This window comes from Schistocerca nitens, chromosome 3, assembly GCF_023898315.1.
Source record: "Schistocerca nitens isolate TAMUIC-IGC-003100 chromosome 3, iqSchNite1.1, whole genome shotgun sequence".
Taxonomy (NCBI): domain Eukaryota; kingdom Metazoa; phylum Arthropoda; class Insecta; order Orthoptera; family Acrididae; genus Schistocerca; species Schistocerca nitens.
Window position 1 is genome coordinate 177,490,200 of NC_064616.1, and position 24,938 is coordinate 177,515,137.

A 24,938-nucleotide genomic window follows, 5' to 3' on the forward strand; every position below is an offset into this window, starting at 1 on the left:
ACTTACAGATCTGTACTGTGTGTGTTACCTATGTGCCTATGCTATTAGCACCAGTTTTGTGTAGTGCCAAGTTGTGTGGCACCACATCCTGCGATTATCCTTAATTTACGATTATGGGTGTAATTGGTGTGCAGCATGCTTTAAGATTGAGGTTGGATTTTTTCCTTTCATTTTTTAAATAGAGGATTGTACTTCCTCATGATACAAGCAGTTAAGCCAAGACCTCTGTTCTCTGAGACACACAATGTTTCACTGTAACACCCAACAGTGGTCACTGAAGCATGTTCAGACTTTCTGGTTTACTGGTGATGTTTAGCAACCCCCAGATCAGGAACTCCAAAGTTCAATGTCCCATACCCAATCATTATTGGCTGGGTCTCTGGGAGGAAAAGGGGGGGGGGGGATATACAGGATAGTGCTAGAGAGTAGATTTGCACTACAGAAACCTGCAGTAGCACTGCAAAAGCTTGGATGCACATGTTTGCCAAACATATGCTCACAACAGATCTGTGAGGTCCTGGAGAAGTATGGGGAGAGGGGAGGAGGGAAGGGGGGGAGGGGGGGAAGGTGGATACTGCACCATGTGGAAAAGATGGAATGCCACAATGGATTAGGGCCCCGTAGTTGCCACATATGAGCTCACAAAGAAGTCACAAATCCCCTAAAGGAGAAAACATAATGTTGTTGACAGCAGAGACAATTTTGTCACTGGATCAACTGTAAGACTTGCACTCTCTTTGATTATGAAGAAATAATATTAATAATTTCACAATGTAAAGCTATCTTCAGGCGATTTCCAACCAGTCAAAAGTTATTTGGACCATAGAACATAAAGAACACTACATAGAGGAATCAAAGACAGATGGACCAGGAAGTATATACCTTTTTTTTCACAAAACAGGTTCTTAATATCATGTAGAAAAATAAAATAAAGCTCAATGGTTGTGACTCGTTATAGCACAATTATTTTCTTCCAGTAACAGGTAGTATTCAGTTGTAGTAACAACCTACAGAACTCACATGGCTACATTCACAAGGAACATTTATGTATAAAACAGTGGGAAGTTCAATCTACAAACCATCGAACGTGTTCACTTCAAATAACAGCTTGAACCACAAGAAAATTACAAGCAAACAACATCAATGTCCAATTAATTTTGGTATGAAACATCCATTTATTATTTTTCTTTGTTGCTAGGTTGTAATTTTCTTGCATGTAAAAGGAAACTGAATATGACCACAAACTACTAACAATACAAGAAATCTTCACAAACTCCTTCAGCCTGTCATGTAAACAAGTTAATATCTACAGCAATATTTTATTTCTTAACTCTGTGTTTTAATCCAAACACATGTTGCAATTATATTTCAGCCTCTCAATTAGAAGGAACATCTCATTCTGAATAAATATTCAAATTGTTCTGTTTACTGGCACCAAGAACAAAACATACTATTCTGCAAGGGCATATCAAAGCATACTTTGTCCTCACTTACCCCACTGATAACAACTTCCTTCAGTCTTGCTACATGTTTACAGTCACTGCTTTGTACTTCTGAACAAATTTATCACCAAAATCTGAAAAAAATACAATACAGTTAACATTGGATGGGGATACTTGCTGCAGATTTATTCATTCAACTTTCAAGGACTATCACTGACAGGAAGTGCATAGAGCTAGAATAATAAATACAGCACACATTAATAAAACTACTTTCCCCCAAAAGGTACACAAAACACAATCCCAGTACCAATAGGCAGCAAAGTGGAAGACAGAAGTCATTAGAATATCAAGTAACAGTATGAGTGGAAACTGCATCAAAAAGTTACAGGGAGAAAGAAATATGTAGGTTAAAGTTTAACCCTTTCACTGCTATGCTCTGCCACTCCCCAGGTGCTGAGGACATGTTTACTTGGGTTTATGCGACCCATTCTGCTGATCCTCTCCCTCTCGCTACTGAGGACATGTTACTTCCATATCTTGGTGAACAAAAATGTTTCAAGTATTTATCATACAACATACATGCCTCATTGCGTGTTATCATTTGCAAAAAAAATCATTTTAATATCTTAAACCGTTTATGAAATATGACAAAAGTTATTACTGTGATTCTGGATGCGCAGGTATGGAATTGGGCACGCCAAGTGCAACCATCTACCAGATATAAAAACCAATAGCTTGAAAATGAAAGGAGACTGTGTTGTGCTATCAATTTTAAATAAAATTTTGATATCTTATCTACATTTCATACACAACACTGTATGAGCTAAAATCAACTAACCGCAAAGTCTATGCAATGCAATTTTACCTCTGCAAACTCTAAAATTTTGAGCTATGTTTTACTTAATTTGATGCAGTACAGTAACTATGTTGCATAGCGAAAAAGAAATTCAGCTGTTTATCAATCGAAGATCTCAGATAGTAATGTGAGCAAAACTATTTTTTTTTCACCAAATAGTTTCTTAAAATCAGATGATAAGTATTTCATAGCTGCCAGAATGCTGCCCCTCTGCATTAGGCAAGCAGTACAACAACAAGAAAACAGCATTCAACATGAAAGGCAGAAGGCACGCCGGTAGCAGTCACATGGCTAATGTCTTGATGGAAATGATAATTAGAGACTGTATGGCTATGACTGCACCAGAGTGGCAAAGAAAGTCAGCAGCCCCCTTTTCAAAGCAACTGACACACATTTTACTTTAAGCAGTTTGAGGAAGTAATGAAAAAAACTAAATCTGTATGACCGGAATGGAGTTTAGGACCCACTTCCGAATATGAGGCCACTGTGTTACCTACAGTTCCCTCTGCCCAGTTGGATAAAGAAGACCAAATCATTGTAGATAAATACAAAAGATTCTATTAAGGTCTTGAGAAATGTTATTGGAAAGGCTTGCAACTAGAATGTAAGAACATCAGAATAAAGCCAAACAAATATGGGTTATAGTAACGATAACATCAGACGAGAAACTGAAAAGTTCAATTATCAATTTACTGAAATGGGATAAAAATGTTACTGGCATTACTAAATCACTTAAATGTATAGTGACTAGACTGAGCAAAACAATATTAACTCCATAGATTTCTTGCAGAATGCTCTCTTGCAGGAACAACAGGATATGAAGATACTGGAGACTGATAGTAACAAAACAGGCACAACAATTATCTCTAAGCATGAGGATGCATATGGTTATTGTGAAATAGGTGTGTGTGAGTTCTTTGAGCATCACTTTTAACAGACAGGAACAGTTCCCCATAAATACTTTCCTCTGTGCACAGAATAGTGAAACGTGTATCAGAAACTGCAGCCATCGGGTATGTTTTGTGACAAACTTTTTGAGTATGCAGACCACAGTTTATCACTAAATAAATTAGAGCAATATGGGATTAGGGTTTAGGCAACTGTTCATTTTAACCTTATCATAGCATTAGGAAACAAATTAGTGTTTCATAATGTCATGTAATTGTGGAACATCCAACCATGGTACTATAATACGGCATATTTCTTAGAATTCTGTTCTAAGGTTATTTATTTTCCTGAATTTCTCAGACTTATACAAAAATGGCAGTGACATCAAATTTAATCTTATGTTAAGTTTCACCTATGGTATAGGTTTTTTTATTTTTTTTTTTTTTTACAGTTATTATGTAGTCTTATATGTGTTTCAATCAAGTGTACTAACAGACATAACATGTAGTCATAAAATAGTTTGTTTTGTATGGTTTGATATCCACAGAAACTCATCCAAGGTTAGTGACCATTTAGGCAGATGCAGCTTGACTGAAATATGCTGAACAACCCTCTAAGATAATACATATGACAAATGTGCAAAAAGTGCACCCCACAATAAAACAAAGTGCACAACATTGTGTCAAACATACAACAGTTAAAAGTGTTTAAAATGGCTGTTTCCAGAAGCATATCAGGAGAAAGAATGTGGCACATTATATAGGAAGAATTATGATAATGCTTTGTGCATTATGTGTGCCATATTTGTATAATACCAACATTCAATTTTTTGACCATTTATCACAAAATTCAACCTATATTATGCATAGATTCCTTTCCTGAAAATGGCAGTGTTGATTTCACATGGCTAATGTTTTCTAGTATGCATAAGGGATTTTTTTCATTGGTTACGTAGAAAACTGTGTGCATAAGAACTGACAAATGGTATGCAAGTTTTCTGGTAAAAAGAGACAAAGAGGCATGGATAGCAAAAGAAGAAGAAAAAATCTTTTTAGGGAAATTTATTTTTCCACAAAAGTGCTCTAAAATGGGAAAACTGACAGAATGTAACTATGAATGTTGGAGTAGTTACCAGAACTGTGCACCCTACAAGTTTCGTCTGTCACACATTTAAAAAAAAATGTTGATGGAAAGTGTTTTGAGCATGTGAAGAGGCTATTATAGCTATAAATGTGTATTTTGCAGCCTTTCAGAGTCACACTTCAGAGATGAAATCATTTCACTAGAAAACTGTTTTAAGTTCATAATTGAGCCTCAAAGGGGACTACAACGAAAAATAGGTGCATTTTTGCTTAAAAAAAAAAGATTGTCTTTCATTGTCAGGCCAAGAAGACAATTTCTTGGCTTGTTTCTTTTTCTGAGACACATTAATGACAAGCCTTCCACTATGAGGTTGGTTGGTTTGGGGTATAAGGGGGCCAAACTACAGGGTCATCAGGCCCTTTTTCCTGACGCAAGCAAGGCTCAAGGTACAAAAACACCCAACACCACACCTAAAAAATACACCACATGGAAAAGCAGAAGTAATACCATAAAGCATATGGTCTGGGCTGGCTGATCAAAATGATAAGAGGATGAGTCAGCCACTCTGCAACACATTAAAATGTCCACCCCAAAAAGACAAAGCGAGATGAACACATGTAGGGAAAAGACGACCACCAAGACAAACAAACGCAAAGAAAGTGCGACAGAGTTTAAATGGAGGGTGGGTGGTGGCCTAAGAAAGAAGGCTAAATGCCCACCCTTACATGGTATGAAAAAAAACACCTCACGAATAAAATGTAAAACTAAATCTGCTGTTGAGGCATTGTCGCCCAACACCAAAGGTAGGATGCTGGGAAGGTTAAAAGTCCGCTGCACAGCGACTAAAAGTGGGCAGTCCAGCAAGATGTGGACAATAGTCATATGTGAGCCACAGTGACACCAAGATGGGTCCTCGCGACAGAGGAGGTAGCCATGTGTAAGTCACATATGGCCAATACGGAGCCAGCATAGAACCACAGAGTCCCTACGAGAGGCCCACATGGAGGTCTTCCACACATCTGTAGTCTCCTTAAGGGCACGCAGTTTGTTGTGCGTACTCAGATTACGCCATTCTGTTTCTCAAAGCTGAAAAACCTTGTGGCGTAATAATGATCGCAGGTCAGTTACAGGGATGCAGATCTCCAGAAGCAGTTTCCATGTCCTGTTTGGCCTGTCCTGTCGGCAAATTCATTTCCTGGGATTCCGACGTGGCCTGAGGTCCAAACAAACTCCACAGAATGACTGGACCGTTCCAGAGCATAGATGGGCTCCTGGACGGTTGCCACCAAAGGATGGTGGGAGTAGCACTGGTTGATAGCTTGTAGGCTGCTCAAGGAGTCAGTACACAGAAGAAACGACTCATCAGGCGATGAGTGGATGCACTCAAGAGCACAAAAAATGGCTGCCAGCTTTGCAATGAAAACATTGCAGCCATCTGGCAAGAGTGCTGTTCAATATGTCCTCCATGAACATATGCAAAGCCAACGTGACCATCAGCCAACGAGCCTTCAGTGCAAACCACTTCATGGTACCCGTACATGTCAAGAATCGAGAGGAAGTGACAGCAGAGAGCTGCAGGGTTAACTGAGTAGTCAGGACCATGTGAAAGGTCCAGGTGAAGCTTTGGCCTAGGTGTACACCATGGAGGTGTATCTGAATGGACCTCGAGTATAGGTGGTAAAGGCAAGGGCTCCACTTGAGATCAGACGCAAACCGCAATCTTAAGCCCTGACCCGGGTATCCGATGCAGGAGACGAACCGCCGTGGATGGGAAAAGGATACAGTAATTTGGATGATCGGGAGAACTATGAGTGTGTGCAAGGTAACTGGCAAGCAGTTGTGCATGCCTAACCTTCAATGGAGGGACTCCTACCTCCATTAGGATGCTGGTCACCGGACTCATCCTAAAAGCTCCTGTTGCCAGTCTAATGCCACAATGGTGCACTGGGTCAAGTAAATGCAACGCAGAGGGCACCACCAAACAATAAACTAGAATCCCATAGTCAAGGCAGGATTGAACAAGAGCTCTGCAGTGCTGCGGCAGTGTACAGTGATCTGCACCCCAGTTGGTGTTGCCCAAGTAGCAGAGGGCACTGAGGTGATGCCAGCACTTCCACTTCAGCTAATGAAGAGGAGGAAACCACGTAAATTGGACATCGAAAACCAGTCCTAAGAATTGATATGTCTCCACTACACTGAGTGGATCACTGTTAAGGTAAAGTTCTGGTTCCGGATGAATGGTACGACGCCGACAGAAGTGCATGACACATGACTTCGTGGCTGAAAATTGGAAGCCATGGGCTAGAGCTCACGACTGAGTCTTGCGGATGGCTCCCTGTAGGCGCTGCTCAGCAACACCAGTACTACAGGAGCAGTGTGAAATGTAGAATTTGTCTGCATATAGACAAGACGAGACCGAGGGCCCAACAGCTGCTGCTAGACCATTAATGGGCACTAAAAATAGAGATACACTAAATATAGAGTACTGCAGGACCACATTTTCCTGGATATGGGGGGAACTATGGAAGGCACCAACTTGGACACGGAAAGTATGGAGCAATAGGAAATTTTGGATAAAAATTGGGAGCGGGCCCCGGAAACCCCACTCATATAATGTGGCAAGGATATGTCGTCGCCAGGTCATGTAAGCTTTTCGTAATCCAAAAAAGATGGCAACAAGGTGTTGGCATCTGGAAAAGGCTGTTCGGATGGCAGACTCGAGGGAAACTAGATTATCAATGGTAGAGTGACCCTGACGGAAACGGCCCTGGCATGGAGCCAGTAGCCCACATGACTCCAGGAGCCAACACAACCGCTGCCTTACCATACGTTCTAACAGCTAACAAAGAACGTTGGTGAGGCTAATGGGCCAACAGCTATCCACATGAAGCGGGTTTTTACCGGGTTTGAGAAATGGAATGATTGTGCTCTTCCGCCATTGCATTGGAAAGACGTCATTGCACCAGATCTGGTTGAAGACAACGAGGAGATGTCGCTTGTAGTCGGACGAGAGATGTTTGATCATCTGGCTGTGGATCCGATCTGGCCTAGGAGCTGTGTCACGGCAATGTGCAAGGACACTGAGGAGCTCCCACTCTGTAAATTGAGCATTATAGGGTTCACTGTGACATTCAGTGAACGAGAGGGCTTTCCTTTCCATCCGCTGTTTGAGGGTGCGAAATTCTGGGGGATAATTCTTGTAACACGGAGGCTTGAGCACAGTGCTCAGTAATTGTGTTTGCGTAGGTAGATAACATGCCGTTGATGTTAATGCAAATAACACCTGTTGGGGTCTGGTACCCACAAACATGTGATCTTCGTCCAGACTTGGGAAGATGACGTATGGTACCCAATGGTCGAGACATACCTCTCCCAACACACCTGTTTCCGTCTTTTTTATAAGCTAGCAAATGCGGGCATGGAGCCATTTAAAAGCTATAAGGTGCTCTAGGGAAGGGTACCCCTTATGTTGCTGTAGAGCTCGCTGATGCTCTTTAATGGCCTCCCCAATTTCCAGCGAGCACCAAGGTACTGAATTTCACCAGGTGCACCCTAAAGAACAAGGGATTGCGTTTTCCACTGCAGAAACGATCGTTGTAGTGACCTGCTCAACTACCGCATCAATGGTACCATGTGGGGGAGATTCAACAGTGACAGCAGAGGTGAAAGCTTCCCAGTCTGCCTTGATTAAAGCCCATCTTGGTAGATGTCCAGGGGAATGGCACTGAGGGAGTGACAGGAAGATGGGAAAGTGGTCACTACCACACAAGTCATCGTGGGCTCTCCAGTGGACAGATGGGAGAAGTCCTGGGCTGCAAAGGGATAAATCAATGGCCAAGTAAGTGCCATGAGCCACGCTGAAATGAGTGGGGGCTCCATTATTTAAGAGGCAGCGGTCAAGTTGAGACAGGAAAGTTTCGACAGCTCTACCTTGGCCAGTAAGCACAGTGCCACCTCTCAAGGGGGTATGGGCATTATAATCTCCCAAAAGGGGGAAAGGTTTAGGTAGTTGATGAATTAGTGCAGCCAATGCGTTCAGGGGTACTGCACCATCTGGAGGAAGATATACATTGCAGACAGTTATTTCCTGTGTCATCCTTATCCTGACAGCCATAGCTTCAACAGTAGTTTGAAGTGGCACAGGTTCACTGCAAACTGAGTTCAGGACATAAGACACAAACTCCACCTGACACACTATTATAGCCACTACGGTTCTTGTAATATCCCCTATAGCCACAAAGGGCAGGTGTCCGCATTGCCGGGAACCAGGTTTCCTGCAGGGCAATGCAGATAGTAGGTGTAAAGCTTAACAGCTGCCGAAGCTCAGTCAGGGGGTGGAAAAAACGGTAGCAATTCCACTGGAGGATGACGTTATTGTGAGGCTGGAAAGGCATGAAGCATGCAAGGAAGCAGGTTACGCCTCAGGGTCACCTGCTGCCAGCAATTGAGTATTTGTATCCATTCCTATTGTGGATGAGGCATCAGTGAGGACCAGGTCCTCAGGGGACAATGAGGTCTCCACCTATCCGCAGGTGCAGAATTGGTATGGAGTGGAGGAGTTGAAGCCACCGGAGGGCCCTTTTTCTTAGCAGACTTCTTTGCTTGCTTGCCCTCTCCCTTCTCTTTAGGGGCTTGCTGGGAGGACTTCTCTGAAGTAGCTTCAGGCACGGAGGAAAACCATGATGCTCTTCGTCCAGCAGCTTCTGGCTCCTTTAGACACTGGCGAGTGGAGACTTTGGGGGAGAGTGTCCCAAGGGAACCCTTCCGCACAAGAGGTGCCGGAGGAGGCTGTCGCTTCTCCGGCTGGGGGGGAGGAGACCTATGTCCCCTGCATTTGGGGGGGGGGCGCTTGCTCCCGAAGTAGGTACTTGCGGAGCAATGGAAGATTTTCCCCCTACCACCAAGGGGACACATGTATTCTGGAGGCCTGGAGGGCCCACTGTTCGCGGCACAGAGTGTAGTACTACTGGTACTTGTGATGGCGATGGTACTGTAGCTGCAGCGTATGTGGACGTCAACCAAATGGGCTGCAATGGTTCAAATTTATGTTTAGTCTCTTGGTAAGTCAACCGGTCCAGGGTCTTGTACTCCATGATTTTCTGCTCCTTTTGGAGTACTGTGCAGTCTGGCGAGCAGGGGGAGTGCTGCTCTCCGCAGTTGATACAAGTGGGAGGAGGCGCACAGAGTGGATGCAATGGATGTCCGCAGTCTCGCCATGTGGTGTTGGAAGTGCAGCAGGAAGATGTGCCCGAACTTCCAGCACTTAAAGCACCACATAGGGGGGAGGGACGTATGGTTTAACATCACAGCAGTAAACCATCACCTTGACCTTTTCAAGCAATGAATCGCCCTCAAAGGCCACGATGAAGCCACTGGTAGCAACCCTGTTGTCTTTGGGTCCACTGTAAACGTGCCAGATGAAATGAACACCCCATCGTTCTAGATTGGCACAGAGCTCATCAGACTGCACGAGGAGGTCATGATGGAAAATAATCTCCTGGACCATATTGAGGCTTTTATGGGGAGTGACGAAGAAAGGAATACCACCCAGCCCGTCACAAGCGAGTAACACTCAGGATTGGGCTGGGGATGCTGTCTGAATTAAGACTGCATCACTTCCCATGTTGGCGAGCGCGCTGTCACTTCCCCAAACTTATCCTCATGATGTTCAACAAAAAATTGAGGCTTCATAGATAGAAAGGAGTCCCCATCCATTCTGCTACAGCATAAATACCAAGCCAAATGTGGCTCTCTTCTTTCTGTAGTCCTATGTTCCTCCCATGGTGTAGTGAGGGAGGGAAACAATTTAGTGTCATATCTCCCAGCATTGTACTCGATCTTGGCCTTCTTAGAGACTGCTGGCACCATACGGTCACCAGCAAGAGATGACTTAGTCCACTTCATTGTGTGTCATCCACCCTGATGCCACCTACTCCAATCAGGGGCTCTCCCCACGAGTGCCACCCAGCCACAGCAAAGGCCAGCTGGCATGATGGCCCAGGAAGACTCTTTGGCATACATGGGGAGTTTACAGCTCAGGCATCAGCAGTGCGATCCCTATGTTGTTAGGGGGCTAGCACCAAATGGGTACATGACGGCCCCACCACAACAGACTGGCTACCGTGCTGGATATTGGGCGCAGAGAAATCCAATACCGTCATGGTGGCGAAAGAGGACAGGAGACAACGAAAGAAGATGACATACCCCATAAAGTGTCCTCACCCAAATAGTTGCATTGCAGGTGGAGATGCAAAGCCATGACAAGAGGTTCAGGAGATCGAATCTAAGGGCACTATGGGTAACTTGTGCACCACGTAAGGTGTCCTTCCCCATATGGCTTGCACTTCTGTAGAATTTGGAAAGTGGCACGTCAAACCATAAAATGGGACCTGAACTTATAGCACCAAGAAGTGAGACTCCTTCCAGTCGCCTCTTACAACAGGCAGGGATACCTCGTGCCTATTCTAACCCCCAGACCCGCAGGGGGACCACTATGTGGAATACCAATAATAGGAAGAGTAAAAGTAGCCACACACAATGTCATTGAGTTGATGAGTGGTAGACACACACAAATCTGACTGAATTTGTAGCTACATGTATGGACAATGTCCTTCATCGGTGTGTTCTCTCTAAGAGGTGTGTGGTGGGGTGGATAAGGGATAAGGGAGGAGGGAGGAAGGCTGAGGACTACTGAAGAGGGAGCAGCAAGGAATCAGGATAAAAATGTGGTAGAATTGAGACACCATCTAATTCACCTGGCTCCAAGCCAGCACCCCTGCCCCCCTCCCCCCCAAAAAAAACCAAATACATTCCCATTTCTTCACTCCCCCACATCCCCAACTACTTCATTTTCATTCATATGTTTATTAATATTTACCCCATAACGTTCTCTACAAAACTGCCCCCTCTGTTTGTAAACCCCCCCCCCCCCACCACTTCACCACACCACCTATTTCAATCTATACTACACACGCTGTCTCCCTAATTGCATTGTATTCCACACAGGACTTTCCTGTGTTGTCTCTTAAAGTTGCCTTTAGATGTAATACATATATTTATAGCAGTTTCATTTTGATGACATGTCATCAAACTGTGTCCGACTCAGGTTAGGATGGAGGGTAGATGGGATGTTCTGGTGGGTATATTCATGACCACCTGAAATAGCCGACTGCGGCTACGTTTATCGTTACAGTGCTGTCCGTTTATCGTTACAGTGCTGTAACAAATATGTGTGGGAAGTTTATGCGTAGAATTGCAGTTTGGGCGGGGTCTTGGCACTCGGTTCCTATTTGAGCTATGATGGTTGGTTGGGTGGGGGGACGGACCAAACAACTACGTCATCAGTCCCTCGATCCAATAGTGGTGCATCCAGAAGTAAACATTCACCGGGATGGGGTTGATTTTTCCATGAGGAGACCATTTCTCCTTCAAACCCACCCCTTGTTACATCTATGGTGAGAGGTTTAGACACAAATTTATGTGCCTCTAGAGAGAGGGAAGCATCTATAATAGGAAATATCCCACAGTGAGGATGCATGCATCCTAAACTTTTTATGACACTTTGTGTCATATTGCAAAACACGGGAAATGCCATGCTGGATGACATGTTGGCATGTCTTATGTTATATGACATGATACCATATACTGAGTTACTTTACTTGACACAATGTGTTATATTACATGATATGGGTACTAATACTAACAAGTAGAAAAGTGTGAACATATCAAGATGTTTAGATTTAAATGTCTTTGAAGCTGCCTGATAAGTCAAAAAGCTAGTTCCCTTTTTTTTACACCCCTAACTCTGCCCAGCACATATTTGCCTTTCCTGTGCTATGATAGCAGCACTTTTCATTCTGGTAATTAGAATATTGTGGCACCAGCGACACACTGAAATGTGTGCATTGTTACACTGTCATCAGAGTACATCCATTTGCTTCTCACACCTTTGACTGACAACATGATGGAACATTAGCGTCTAATGCCCTGTCAATGACTTGGGAATTAGAGGTGGAGCACAAGCTCTGATGAGGAAAGTGGCTGAGACGTGACTTTTTTTAAAAACGTATTCCAGTATCCACCTTCAGCAATTTACAGAAATCAAGGGAAATTTAAATCTGGATGACTGGACAGGGATTTGCACTGCTACCCTAACTGAGTGGTCAGTGCGACAGAATGTCAATCCTAAGGGCCCAGGTTCGATTCCCAGCTGGGTCGGAGATTCTCTCCGCTCAGGGACTGGGAGTTGTGTTGTCCTAATCATCATCATTTCATCCCCATCAACACGCAATGCACTGAAGTGGCGTGCCCTAGTCACACATCATCATCATCATCATCATCATCATCATCATCATCATCACTGCTACCCTACTGAATAAGAGTACAGTGTCCTATCACTGCATCCTCACTTGGTCTACACAACATGAACTACTTTAGAAAGGAACAGCAGCAGCCATTCAGGAAAAGAAAGACTGAATGACAATCTTTATGTTGTGTGAACATCCTTTATTACAGTTCAAAAAAGTGTGCAGCACTTGGCAACATACGTTTACCATAGGCTTTCACAAAAGTGGAAGACCACATGTGAAAACCAGCAAGTTTTCAGTCACATGTTAAAAGCTTTCTTTCACCTGACGTGTCCTGCATAAACACTTTAGGTCAACTTGATTGTGTTATGGCAATTATAATTTGTTTAAATAAATATACAAGTAGGAAATATTGTTCATATATTAGTACTTTCATGTCATCCTAGCTGTGTAACTCACTGGTATGACTACTGGAAAATTATGAAAAATGTGTTCATAAAAACAGGATTATTCAGGCTTTTTAAACCACACACACACACACACACACACACACACACACACACACACACACACACACACACACACCACCTGCTCGTTCTTTGCCCATTATTAAGCTTTCTATAACTGTTTAATGCTTTTAGTCAATGTTTGCTGCTATTGCTGTTTTCATTTTAGCAACTCACAGTACTAAAACCCCAACTGTTTGGAACTAGGTCACAGCACAAGAACTATGATGTGCCTATTTACCAGTCAACACCTCCAACGTTTAAAATGTGGCATACCAACATTTGTTTGCCTGAAGCACGTAGTTTGCTGTACGCTACATGTTGTAATTTTATTTATCCTCCTAGAAATGTTCCTGACTGACTCCCACAGCATTGTGGGTGAGGTGGTTCCATTAACAGAACAAGGAAACTATTGTTACCATTTTTTAAAAGGATTTCATGTTTTCCATTGATTGTAAAACTATTTATTTATTTATTTATTTATTTATTAGAACCACTACTGAAATTTTAGTCATTTAGCCATTATCAAGCGGAATAACTGTGCTTCTGTATGTTGCAAAGCAGAATAATTTTATTGTACATGTTTACATTTTTTATAAATACTACCAGGTGGGCACAGAACAGAGTAGGTACCGCAATGGACTGGTGTGCCAATCGCTATGTCAACAAGGCATATTGCGAATGCAACACATCTCACAGCAAGGCAGGCAGAAATGTAAGCACTGCTTTGCTACATCACAAGGCATTGTGAGGTAATATTACGTAACTTTCTGGCCGACTTGTGAGCATCTGCTGTAGTCTTGATCAATCTATGTTTGACGACCAGGCCCTAGTCTGCATGACAACCAGCATCCTGGACCACAATCAGCAGTCCCCAACCAAGCGCACAACACGCTGTTTTTGAGAGCACAGAGGTGGATGCCGCACTGGATCAAGGAGTGTCTTGGCAGGCAGTGCCTACGAAACCCCTCCACCGTCACCAGCACAGCACACGACCATGGCACTTTGTACATACGATTACATTCTGAACATTTCCAAGTTTTTTTTTTTTTCCCGAAAACGAAAAATATATAGAGATATTGTCAGTAAGTAATACCCGCTACCTTTCACACATTACAGTAATAGAAATTCAAAACAAGGAACCTGAATCCTGATTCTAATTTAATAAGATACCTGTCACACGACAGTAACTGCAGGCATCTAGCTATGTGTGATGGTGCTGTGGACCTGCATTTCCCACTTATAGCTTCACACATACTTGTTGTACAGCCAACCTTTTTACATTTAATCGTGAAGTTACATGCTCACATAGCATAGGCAAGTTAAAGGCTAAATGAAATTCTGCACCCCCCGCCTCCCCCCCCCCCCCCCACCACCCACAGATAAACTTTACTTCCCTCATAATACTTTTACTCCCCTGAAATTCTGCAGAGTTCAGTCTCTAATATGTGTGCTAGATAATAGTCTTCCATCTACTTGCATAAAATTAAATGTGTTGTGCATTTGAACTACTATGGAGCAGCCAGTTACAAGGGTAGTTCGAAAAGTTTGTGGAATCACCACCAGATGCTAGCACTAGTGCACCAATCCTTCAAGAGTAAACACATGATGTGTCAGTGCTCTGGGCACAGATCTGTTGTGCGGACTTCTCTTGTTGCAGTACCTCTATAGTGATACACGATGACGAAAAAAAACCTGATATGAAGCAGTGATTAAGTATGTTGTAAATAAAGGTATGAAGACAAAGGACATTCATGCTGGTTTTCAGAACATACTGGAGACTCTGCCCCTCCATATTACTCTGTTGCCAGGTGGACAAATGAGTTTAAATTTGGCTGGGACAGCTTAGATGATGATCCATTTTGGGGTCGGTTTTGGTTTGTTTTGCTTTAGGGCACAAGAAACAACTGGGGCCACATGCACCCAAGTCAAAACTATACAACACGAAGGCAAAGAAGAGTTAAACAAACGACTATATGTCAGTCCAAACTGACATCAGGGAAGACAGCTAAAGACAGGGACGTGGAGAAAGGGCTACAAAAGGCACCATACAGAAACAGACGACCAAAACTAAAAATTAAATGGCCTTCACCATATCGCTTTGACAGATAAAAAGTAAAACATGGTCAACAGCCTGCGCATCATTTGCTAAAACGGCCGGTACCTCAGACGGCAAACCCAAGAGGTAACGTAAATGGTTAAAAAATGGGCATTCCATGAGGAAGTGGCAGACAGTTCAAACTTGGGTGCAACGTGTACAAAGTGGATGGGTAGTGCCACTTATCAAATGACGATGGCTAAAAACACAGTGCCCAGTACACAGCCTAGTTAAAATGACCTCCTCCTGGTGGGACAGCCGAGAGTCAGTCCAATCTGCTGGGACAGGCTTAATAAGCCGGAGATTATTCCCGTGAAGGGAGGACCATTGGCAATGACAAAGGGACACTACCTCCTGACAGATGGCAACACAAAGATCATAGGAGGGAATATAGGAACTAGCGGGCTGAGGTACAAAGACTGCAGCCTTGGTAACAGCCTTGTTTCCTGGCACACCGACATGACCAGGAGCCCACAGAAACATCACACTGGCTCCACCAAGAGTGAGCAAGCTACAGTTTTCCTGGACCCGCTGCACTAAGGGATGGCTGGTGTACAGCTGTACAGCACACACAGACTTTGGAGGGCGCTGAGTCTGAGCAGAGACCACAATTGAAAAGGAAGTGTCGCCAGATGTACTCTGTGGCCTGATACAGGGTGAGGAGCTCAGGTGTAAATACTGAGCAGTGTGCCAGAAGCCGATATCAAAAGACACGGGTGCCAATGACGAAGGCACACCCGACCCCACAGTCAGTCCAAGAGCCATCAGTGTATGTAAAGGTACTATCGAGAAGTTCCATGCGGAGGTCGTGAAACTGAAGGCGATAAGAGCGAGGCTGGAGTAGTGTCCTTAAGAAACGAATGAAGGCCAAGGTTATCATGGGCCGCTTCACGAAGCCAAGTTGCTGAAGCATTCACATCCACCGGGAAAGTTGCAGGTAGTGTGAAGTTAAGCTGCCGTAGCAAGTGCCGGTAGTGGACTCCAGGAGGTAACAGAGAAGAGGGACGCGCCCCATACTGATGATCAAATGAATCATCGAAGAAGGAGGCATAGGATGGGTGGCCATGCATGGCAGACAAACAGCATGCATACCCGTTGAGGTGAAAGTCACGGCGGTAGGACAGTGGTAGTTCAGCAACTTCAGCATACAGAGGACACATAGGACACTGAGGAAACACGTACAGCGGGCTGTCAGGTAAGACACATGCAAGGACCAACAGAGTTTCCTATCGAGCATGAGCCCCAGGAATTTCGTAGTTTCAACGAACGGAAGGGCAACAGGCCGAATATGTTAAGACAGTGGGAGAAATCAATTGTGTTGCCAGAAATTCATACAGATGGTTTTGTGAGTGGAAAAGTGAAAGCCATTGTCAATGCTCCAAGAGTAAAGACGATCAAGATGTTGCTGCAGACGCCGCTCAATGAGACAGTGCCATGGAGAAATGCAACAGGTGGTGAAATTGTTAACAAAAAGGGAGCCGGAGATGCCCGGTGGGAAACAGGCCAGTAGTCTCCAAAATCAAAGTGCCATTCCGTATACGAGAGCAGGATTTCACAGGGCCAGCAATTGCATCAGCACCTTTCTGAATAATAAACGGATTAACTGTGGCGAAGGACTGACCATCTTCAGTACATGAGACCACGAGGAACCGTGGTGCAGTGAGAAGGGTCGTTTGAATAATTAGTCTCATTATGTTTACGTTTCGTAGACGTTGATTGTGAAGTAAATTGACTTGCGGGAAAATCCCCCATGATTGCCAGCGTCTCCGATGGCATGCTGCTTCCAACTGGGGGCCCTCTTCACAAGGGGGGCACACCTGCCTTAAGTGATTGTTCACACCTCAGGTCATGCCTCCTGAGCACCCAACAGAGGGAGCAATCGGCAATTTGGGGAGGTTGCAGCTCAGGCAATCACCCCTCCCTGGGCCTAGCCTGTACCAGGGGTACGTGAGAACCCTACCTTTCGACCTGGGGCTGGGAATTATACGTTACCCAGTCACCTGTTGTGGCGAACCCCCTGGGGAGTTGCAGTTGGCCAAGATGTGCCACTACCTTGGAAATTACTGCGAACGTTCATAATATGGTCATGGACGATCACCAAATGAAACTGCGAGAAACTGCTGAAACTGTATGACTTATCTGAATGACCACATCACATTTTAACAGTGGAACTGGATATGAGAAAATTTATCTGCTAGGTGGGTGCTGCGACCATTAATGTAAGATCAGAAATGCATCAGAATGGAAATGTCTGAACAATGTTTCACCCATTTTCTGAGCAACCAACAAATTTTTTTGCTTTCGTTTGTGACCACAGATGGAACTGGGTCTCCTACTGTGCCCCACAGAAAAAACAACATTCAAAGCACTGGAAAAAGGTTGTTTCACCACAATCAAAGAAACCAAAGGCAATGCAGCCAGCCAGAAAGGTCATGGCATCAGTTTTCTGGGATATGAAAGGGATTCTGCTGATAGATTATCTTTCCACTAGCAAAACAACTACGGGAACCAACTACAGTAAATGACATGAAAAAGGGTTTGGTTTGGAAAGTCGTCTTTCATCAAGACAATGTGTGCATGCGCACATGCGCACACACACACACACACACACACACACACACACACACACACAAAATCATTGCTATAGCAAAAATACATCACCTAAGATAAAATTATAAAACTGTTGCTACATCTGCCTTATTCCCCTGATTTGGCTCCATGACTTGCATCTCCTCCCAAAACTCAAAATTTTGCCTCAGTGGATGGAGATTTTCTTTAAATGAAGAACCGACAGCTGAAGTTGCCGTGTATTTTACTAGCTTAAAGGAATCTAATTTTTGAGATGGGATCAAGGCACGGACCAAGTGCATTAGTGCACAAGGGGTGTGTGGTTTTCCACCTCACAACATGTAGCCTTCCATGCACAAGAGGTAGGCTGTATTGGAGAAGTAATGGCCCTTCCTTATCAACCTGCTTTGCATGGTAGCCTGTATGTCGGGGGCAAATAAGTGATTTTTTGATCCCCTGACGCAGAGCCTGCCCTGCATGGACAGGTGTATTGTGGGAGTAGTATCGGCCTGTTTCATTGAACTGTACTGCAGGGGCCACACATGACAATGAACCTGGCTGGGGACATGTAAAGATGGATTGAACATGGAATGGACAGAATGAGGTGAAGGACGAAATGGACGGAGAGAGGGGAGGAGGAGATGCACGAGATAGATGGAAGGTGTAGAGGGAAAGTGGGCAGGTGGAAAAGAGGGCGAGGAGGAGATGGAAAGAAAGGGAGGGTATGGGCAGAGGGAGTGGAAGGAAGAGATGGTCAGAGAGAGGGGTTGAAAGAAATGGATAAAGAGGGGAAGGAGGACATGATATAGAGAGAGAGAGAGAGAGAGAGAGGAGAGAGAGAGAGAGAGAGAGAAAGGAAAGGTGGTGGAGGATGAGATGGACAGACAGAATGTGAGGGAGGGTTAGATGGACTGAGAGGGCGATGAGGAGGGGAGGAGCAGAGAGAGGGCAAGGGGGAGACGGATGGGGAGAGAAGGAGATGGGCACTGAGAACAGCAGATGGACAGAGAGGGAGGGAGAATGGAGTGTGTGGGTCTATATATAGTGAGGAGAATGCGATGGAGAGACAGGGAGAGTGGGGAGGGCAAGGGGAACAGAGAGATGGGGGTAGGAAGAGGTTGACACAGAGTGGGGTGGAGGAAAAGTGTCCAATGTATGTATCCCACGTGTTCATGAGCGAAACTGCAGGAAAGATGCTAATGTGATACACATATATAAAGCAGACTGCATGTATGTCGATCTAGGATCTCCTCACAAGCCCCTGGATCGATTTCAGCCAAATCTGGCACACAAACAGCTAGCTTCATGAGTAGCAGCACTGTGGGGTTTATAACTTCCAAGCCAATAGGAGTGGAGATGCAAGCAAAAACACTGTTTTTAAGCCCATGCTGTATAGGATACCCTTATGACAGGCATGTTGTGTGGAAATAGTATTGGCCTGCCTTATTGACCTTCTTTGCCGGGTAGCCTAGACATAATGGGCAAGAAACAGTTTTACAGCCCTCGATGTGTAGGCTGCCCTGCGCAACAGTTGCATTGGCCTACTTTGGCAACATGTTTTGAAAGGGCTACATGAGCAAATGGGCACAGCTGGGAGAACGTTGAGATGGATAGAGGGGGGCATGGATAGAGAGAAGGAGACAGGAGAAGATATGGGGGGGGGGGGGGGGGAGCAGGAGGATACAGATGGAAGTGAGGGGGAAAGGAATGGTGAGACAGAGAGAGGGGAGCAAGGATATGGACACAGAGAGAGAGAGAGAGAGAGAGAGAGAGAGAGAGAGAGAGAGAGAGAGAGAGAGTGGAGATGGCATGTTGTCTGGGTAGTATCATGCCTTGCAGAGACTACACGTGTGGATGGGGGGGGGGGGGGGATAGCGAGACAGAGGACAGGATGAGGTGGACACAGAAATGGGGAGGAGGGGGGGGACAGGATGAGGTGGACACAGAAATGGGGAGGAGAAGATGGATAGAAAGGGAGAGAGGATGTGATGGACAGACCTAGACAGGGGAGGGGGCAGTAGGAGATGAACAGAGAGAGAGGGGGGAAGAGGATGAGGAGACGAGTGTACAGATAAAGGAGGGAGGAGGACTGGATGGGCACAGTGCGAAACTGGAAAAGTGGGAGGGGAAGGAGGAGAGGGACAGAGAAAGGAAGAAGAAAAGATGGGCAGAGGGAGGGGAGAGGAAGATGTGGTTGGACAGGGGAGGAGGGGGCAGAGAAGATGGACAAAACGTGGGGTAGAGGTAATGGAGAAACAGAGGTGTGAGGATAAGATGGACGGAGAGACGGCTGGAGGAAGAGGTGGACACAGATGGGGGAGGAAGAGGTGCGTGCAATATCTGTGTGTCAAACACACACGTGAGCGAAGCCACGTGTAAGGGCTAGTTGAAGATAAAGGCTTTACAGAGTTAAGTCATTTCTTTTTATTCCATTCTGATAACTTTTTAAATCACCCTTGCAATATGAACCCAAAAGCACAAAAACTTATAATGATATAGTCATGTAAACCAGTAGAATGCCATTCCAGACTGCCTTCAATGTGCAAGCCAAAACTTTTAGAATGCAGAAATATGAGGCTTTATAGCTGATTGGGGGGTATTGTGATAACAATATAAGCATTAGAGCAAACTTCGACATTTCTTTGTTAACATGAATAACATTTTTTTTTTATTTATTTGGGAGGACTGGTCTACAAAGCACTCTTTCCAGCCAGGACTGCAAAGACTTCAAGAAGTAAGAATCACTGTGTTCCAACAAGAAGTTATATAAAAGACAGCTGAACTCAAGCAGAGCCCCACACTTTAGGCAAGTCTATTACACCTGGGGTTTAACGGGTGTGCCTGAGGTTGCTCACTTGCACAAATGCTGAATATAGGTTGGGTCTGTATTCACTTGTGACCACCCTCATCCTCCATGATAGACGCTACCAATGACACGAGTATGGAAGTCTTGCTGTGAGTGGGCAGGGTTTTACAAGTGTAAGAAGTGCCAAATCTAGCTCACACAGAGCTAGCGATTACAGGCACATTTTCTGTGCTGAAGTACAGGCCACCCCTTATGTAAGGACGTAAGATAGCCTTGGAGAAATGCTTCACCAATGTCAACAGTTATTTGGGAATATCCACACTTTAGTACAGTTGCTATATATGATCACCCATATTTTACTGACACCTCCAGATGGCTCACTATATTTTGGCAGAGCTAATTAAACAGTCAGTGAACCGACCACCACTTCTCGCTCTCCATCGTTCATGTGCCCCTGGCCCTTGAAACCAAGAAGGCTCAAAGTAGCTGGCAGTTGTAAGAATTTTCACAGACTCATATTGCTAATCAACATTTCACAACTCCACAAGGGAAACGCAGCCCTCTAAAGGTGATCTGAGATATTCAGATTCCAAATGCAAGTCCATTGTCAAACCCAATGCAATATGTTACATAGTTTTCTTTGTTTGGCTGTTGCAATACTACGGTGTGCTTGGAGACTATCCCATTGGAAGTCTCTTCCACTGAATTCAAGCAAGTTTAACAATACTCACTGACATTGAGGCCTTTACAAGTGAGCCGGCCGCGGTGGTCTCGCGGTTCTAGGCGCGCAGTCCGGAACCGTGCGACCGCTACGGTCGCGGGTTCGAATCCTGCCTCGGGCATGGATGTGTGTGATGTCCTTAGGTTAGTTAGGTTTAAGTAGTTCTAAGTTCTAGGGGACTGATAACCACAGCAGTTGAGTCCCATAGTGCTCAGAGCCATTTGAACCATTTGAACCTTTACAAGTGAAGCACTTCAAGAAGAGTGGGGAAGGAAGTCAACCAGCCTGTTTAATAAATCAACCTAGTGTTTACTCACAACGATATAGGAACTGTATGCTTGTGGGCCTTGACATCTTAGTCTGTAGTTTTTATTCTAAAATTCTTACAAACAATCCTGTTGGAGGAACATCTGCAACTGAGCATTATACCAGAGGTTGAAAATACTGCTACAGTTGTAAAGTTCTTTTATTATCACATGACCGGTTTCGGGCTCTTACACGTCCATCTTCAGGTGTCGCACCAAGTTTACAACTACGCGGTATTTACAACCTCTGGGCTAAAATTCTTATATGTGGTTCAAAACAATAAACCTTTTAGGTTTAGTATAGACTACACACAATTCACAAACTATTAAAAGATGCACCACACTTGTCAGCTAAAATGGAGAGCAGGTCCTCACTTTAAATTTACTGCTACCCTCTAGTCAAGAGTATAAAACACACTCCATTGAAATGTGTCGTACTGAAAAAGTGTCACAAGCACCACAAACTGGTGGGTTCTCTTGCTGGAGGGATCTATGATGCATTAACCAACTGGTACCACCATGATTGCATAGATGCAGTTAATATAACTTCATCCCATCCCATCTCTGTGACCAAGAGTAGCACCACAACTGGTATTTGTTTCACTGAACATTGCTTATTTTCATCACTTCAAGCCACTCTTTCTCCCAACAGATCTGCAACAAGTAAATTGCTTGTTGATAGATTACACATTTTTATGTAGAGTGGCAGATTTTACATCTCCACCTATACCTTGCAAGCCACCTTGTGATGTGTGGTGGAGAGTACTTTGAGTACCACCTCACTTTCCCCCTTTCCTGTTCCGGTGTGTGTGTCTAGCAATGTATTTGTTGGCTCTTCTAGGAATGTACACAATCTGAATTTTAAAAGTAAACAACAACATGATCCAAAGCACATCCTTTATAGTGCCTGCCACTGGAGTTGGTTGAACATCTGTCATTTTCGCATTAACCAACTTACCTGTGATGAAACGCACTGCTCCTCTTTGGATTTTTTCTATTTCCTTTACCTATAAAGGTGTGTGTGTGTGTGTGTGTGTGTGTGTGTGTGTGTGTGTGTGACTGATGAGCATTATTCAAATGCCAGTCAAATGATCATTTTGTAAGCTACCTCCTTCGTGGAGGATTACACTTCCCAATGATTCTTCCAATGAATCTCAGTCCACCATCTGAGGTTTCCCGTGATTACAATTCTCAGGCTGTTCAACTTTAAATCTCTAACATACTTAAGGAATGTGACTGCTTAAAGTGATGTAACTATGTAGTTATTCAATAATAGGTATTTGTGCCTAAACATGCAATGAGATACATTTGTTTATGTTGAGGGTCAACTGATAATCACTGCACCAAATGTGTCTGCAGGTCCTGCATTTCATTACTGTTTTCTAGCACTGTGACCTGTCTATATATACAATGTCTTAGGAATAGAGAATTTCTGTGATTCACTTCCAGAATTTTTTTTTTTTCCAATAAATGCCTGTCAGTAACAGCTTCAAACAGCATAGGTACTTTCGAAGTTCATGTGAAACAGCATGGCCCAACAAGAGTTTCTATCTTCATCCTTGTCTGGGCTACATTTTACAAACATGGCTGATCCCACCCCTCAGCATTTGCTAGCCAACCATGCCGTATGACTATTTTTTATTTCATGTCATGGTGGTGGGTTCATAGTGCCAACACTAAACAGTGGGTCCGTTTGGTTGAAAATTGTGGGGTCTCTCTTTCTGGCAAATGAGCCCAGCTGTTTTACCCTCATGTTGGAGGGCTGAATGCCTACATCTTCTCATTCTTTCTTCAGTGTCTGTACATCTACATATATTACATTCTTGTATGACTCAACTCCAGCCCCCCCTCCCCAACCAAACTAACAGAGTTGAATAATTCTGTCACAACTAGCTGTTGAGTAAGCTTCTTTTTTTTTTTTTTTAAAAAAAAAAATCTGTAACAACATAGCTTTTTCCACCAAAAGTGTCCTGTATCTCAAGCACTTGTCAGATTTCAATGCCATGCAAGCATTTGTGTATTTAAAAAGGTGATGTCTCTCAACAGCTTCTCTCATGTCTCTTCATAACCATGAACATAGTGCAACTCACATGAAGTATCCCATTACCTATCAGTTTTTTTTAGGCGAAGCTGAGGGAAAGCAATGTGGTCTTTGTAGTGAGACAGTGTTATTGTTCCTAGATGATACAACCATCCTATTGGGAGTGCTGTAGAGCAAAAACTTGAAAACTATTCTCATTCCGAAAGCAGCTAATGAAACAGAGCATGACTCAGGGAGAGCACTATACACCCCAGCAAGCCTAATACCGTTGCGGCTCAGGAACCCAGTAGATTGACCATTAATGACTATTTCATGTCAACAGCTACCAACACCAATATCATATATCCTGGCTGAGGGTTTTTCTTGGAGACATTTGTACTAAACTCACAATTAAGGCAGTTAAGCCAACATCTTCATTTCCTGTGATACACAAAATTCCACTGCTGAGCGACACAGTGGTTACTGAATTGTGCCCAGAGCTTATGGTTAGAGAGCCCTGCTATCAGCTCAATATGCAAAGTTTTTCCAAACCTTCTTGAAGACTGGCCAATTATATGCACAGATGTCATGTAATGCAAGCAGAATTGCAGATACAGCACCACTGTAAACAATCAAGGTATCTAATCAGATATGGTGGCCAGACTGTGTGGCCTCAGGAATAAATGCCCTTTCAAATGCAGTATTTGGCATGTTTTATTCATTTTGTCTATGAAAGGGAATACAAAATGTTTGAGTGCATACAAAGAACATGATGATGTGAGCCAAGACTTACTGTGATAGATCAACATAAAAATAACAAAACAAATTAACTGGAAGACAAACTGCCATAAGTGCAGTTGCGGTGTACCTGTGCCTTCTGTTGTATGCTCCAGTTGGTAACTGCACGATAAGTTATCCAAGATGAACATGATGAAACATTGTATTTTAGAGCTCAGATTTGTTGGTTTCACGAACTCACAACCAAAATTTCACATTCCTATCTAACCTCAGCCTTCACTACAGGTTGGTCTGTCACCACATCAAGTTTTATTTCCATCCTCCATACAGAATACAAATGCAGTCGGCTGCTTCCTCTTGTGCATCACGCAGTTACCAAACTGCTGCATGCAACGAAAGACACAGGTACCCCATAACTGCATTTTATCCCAAACTACTTCATGAAAAGCAATGATGAGAAAGTTTTGTAGGTAAATTTATGAATGATACAAATATTTAAATTTAAAATCAAATAATAGAAAATCCAGGATGGAATGTAACAAGGTTATGAAAAGGAAATTTGCTACTCATCATAAAGAGGAGAGGCTGAGTCACAGATAGG

The 24,938-nt window shown here is 43.9% G+C and overlaps 1 protein-coding gene across 2 annotated transcripts in view; it reads right to left on the minus strand.

The window, feature by feature from the left end:
- The window catches only part of LOC126248120 (zinc transporter foi), a 164,182-nt gene that overhangs the window by 132,399 nt on the left and 6,845 nt on the right, over positions 1–24,938 (minus strand). For both annotated transcript variants that reach the window (XM_049948803.1, XM_049948802.1), the window contains exon 2: positions 1,495–1,576. The gene's annotated coding sequence lies outside the window, so the exon portion shown is untranslated. The remainder of the gene's footprint in view (positions 1–1,494; positions 1,577–24,938) is intronic.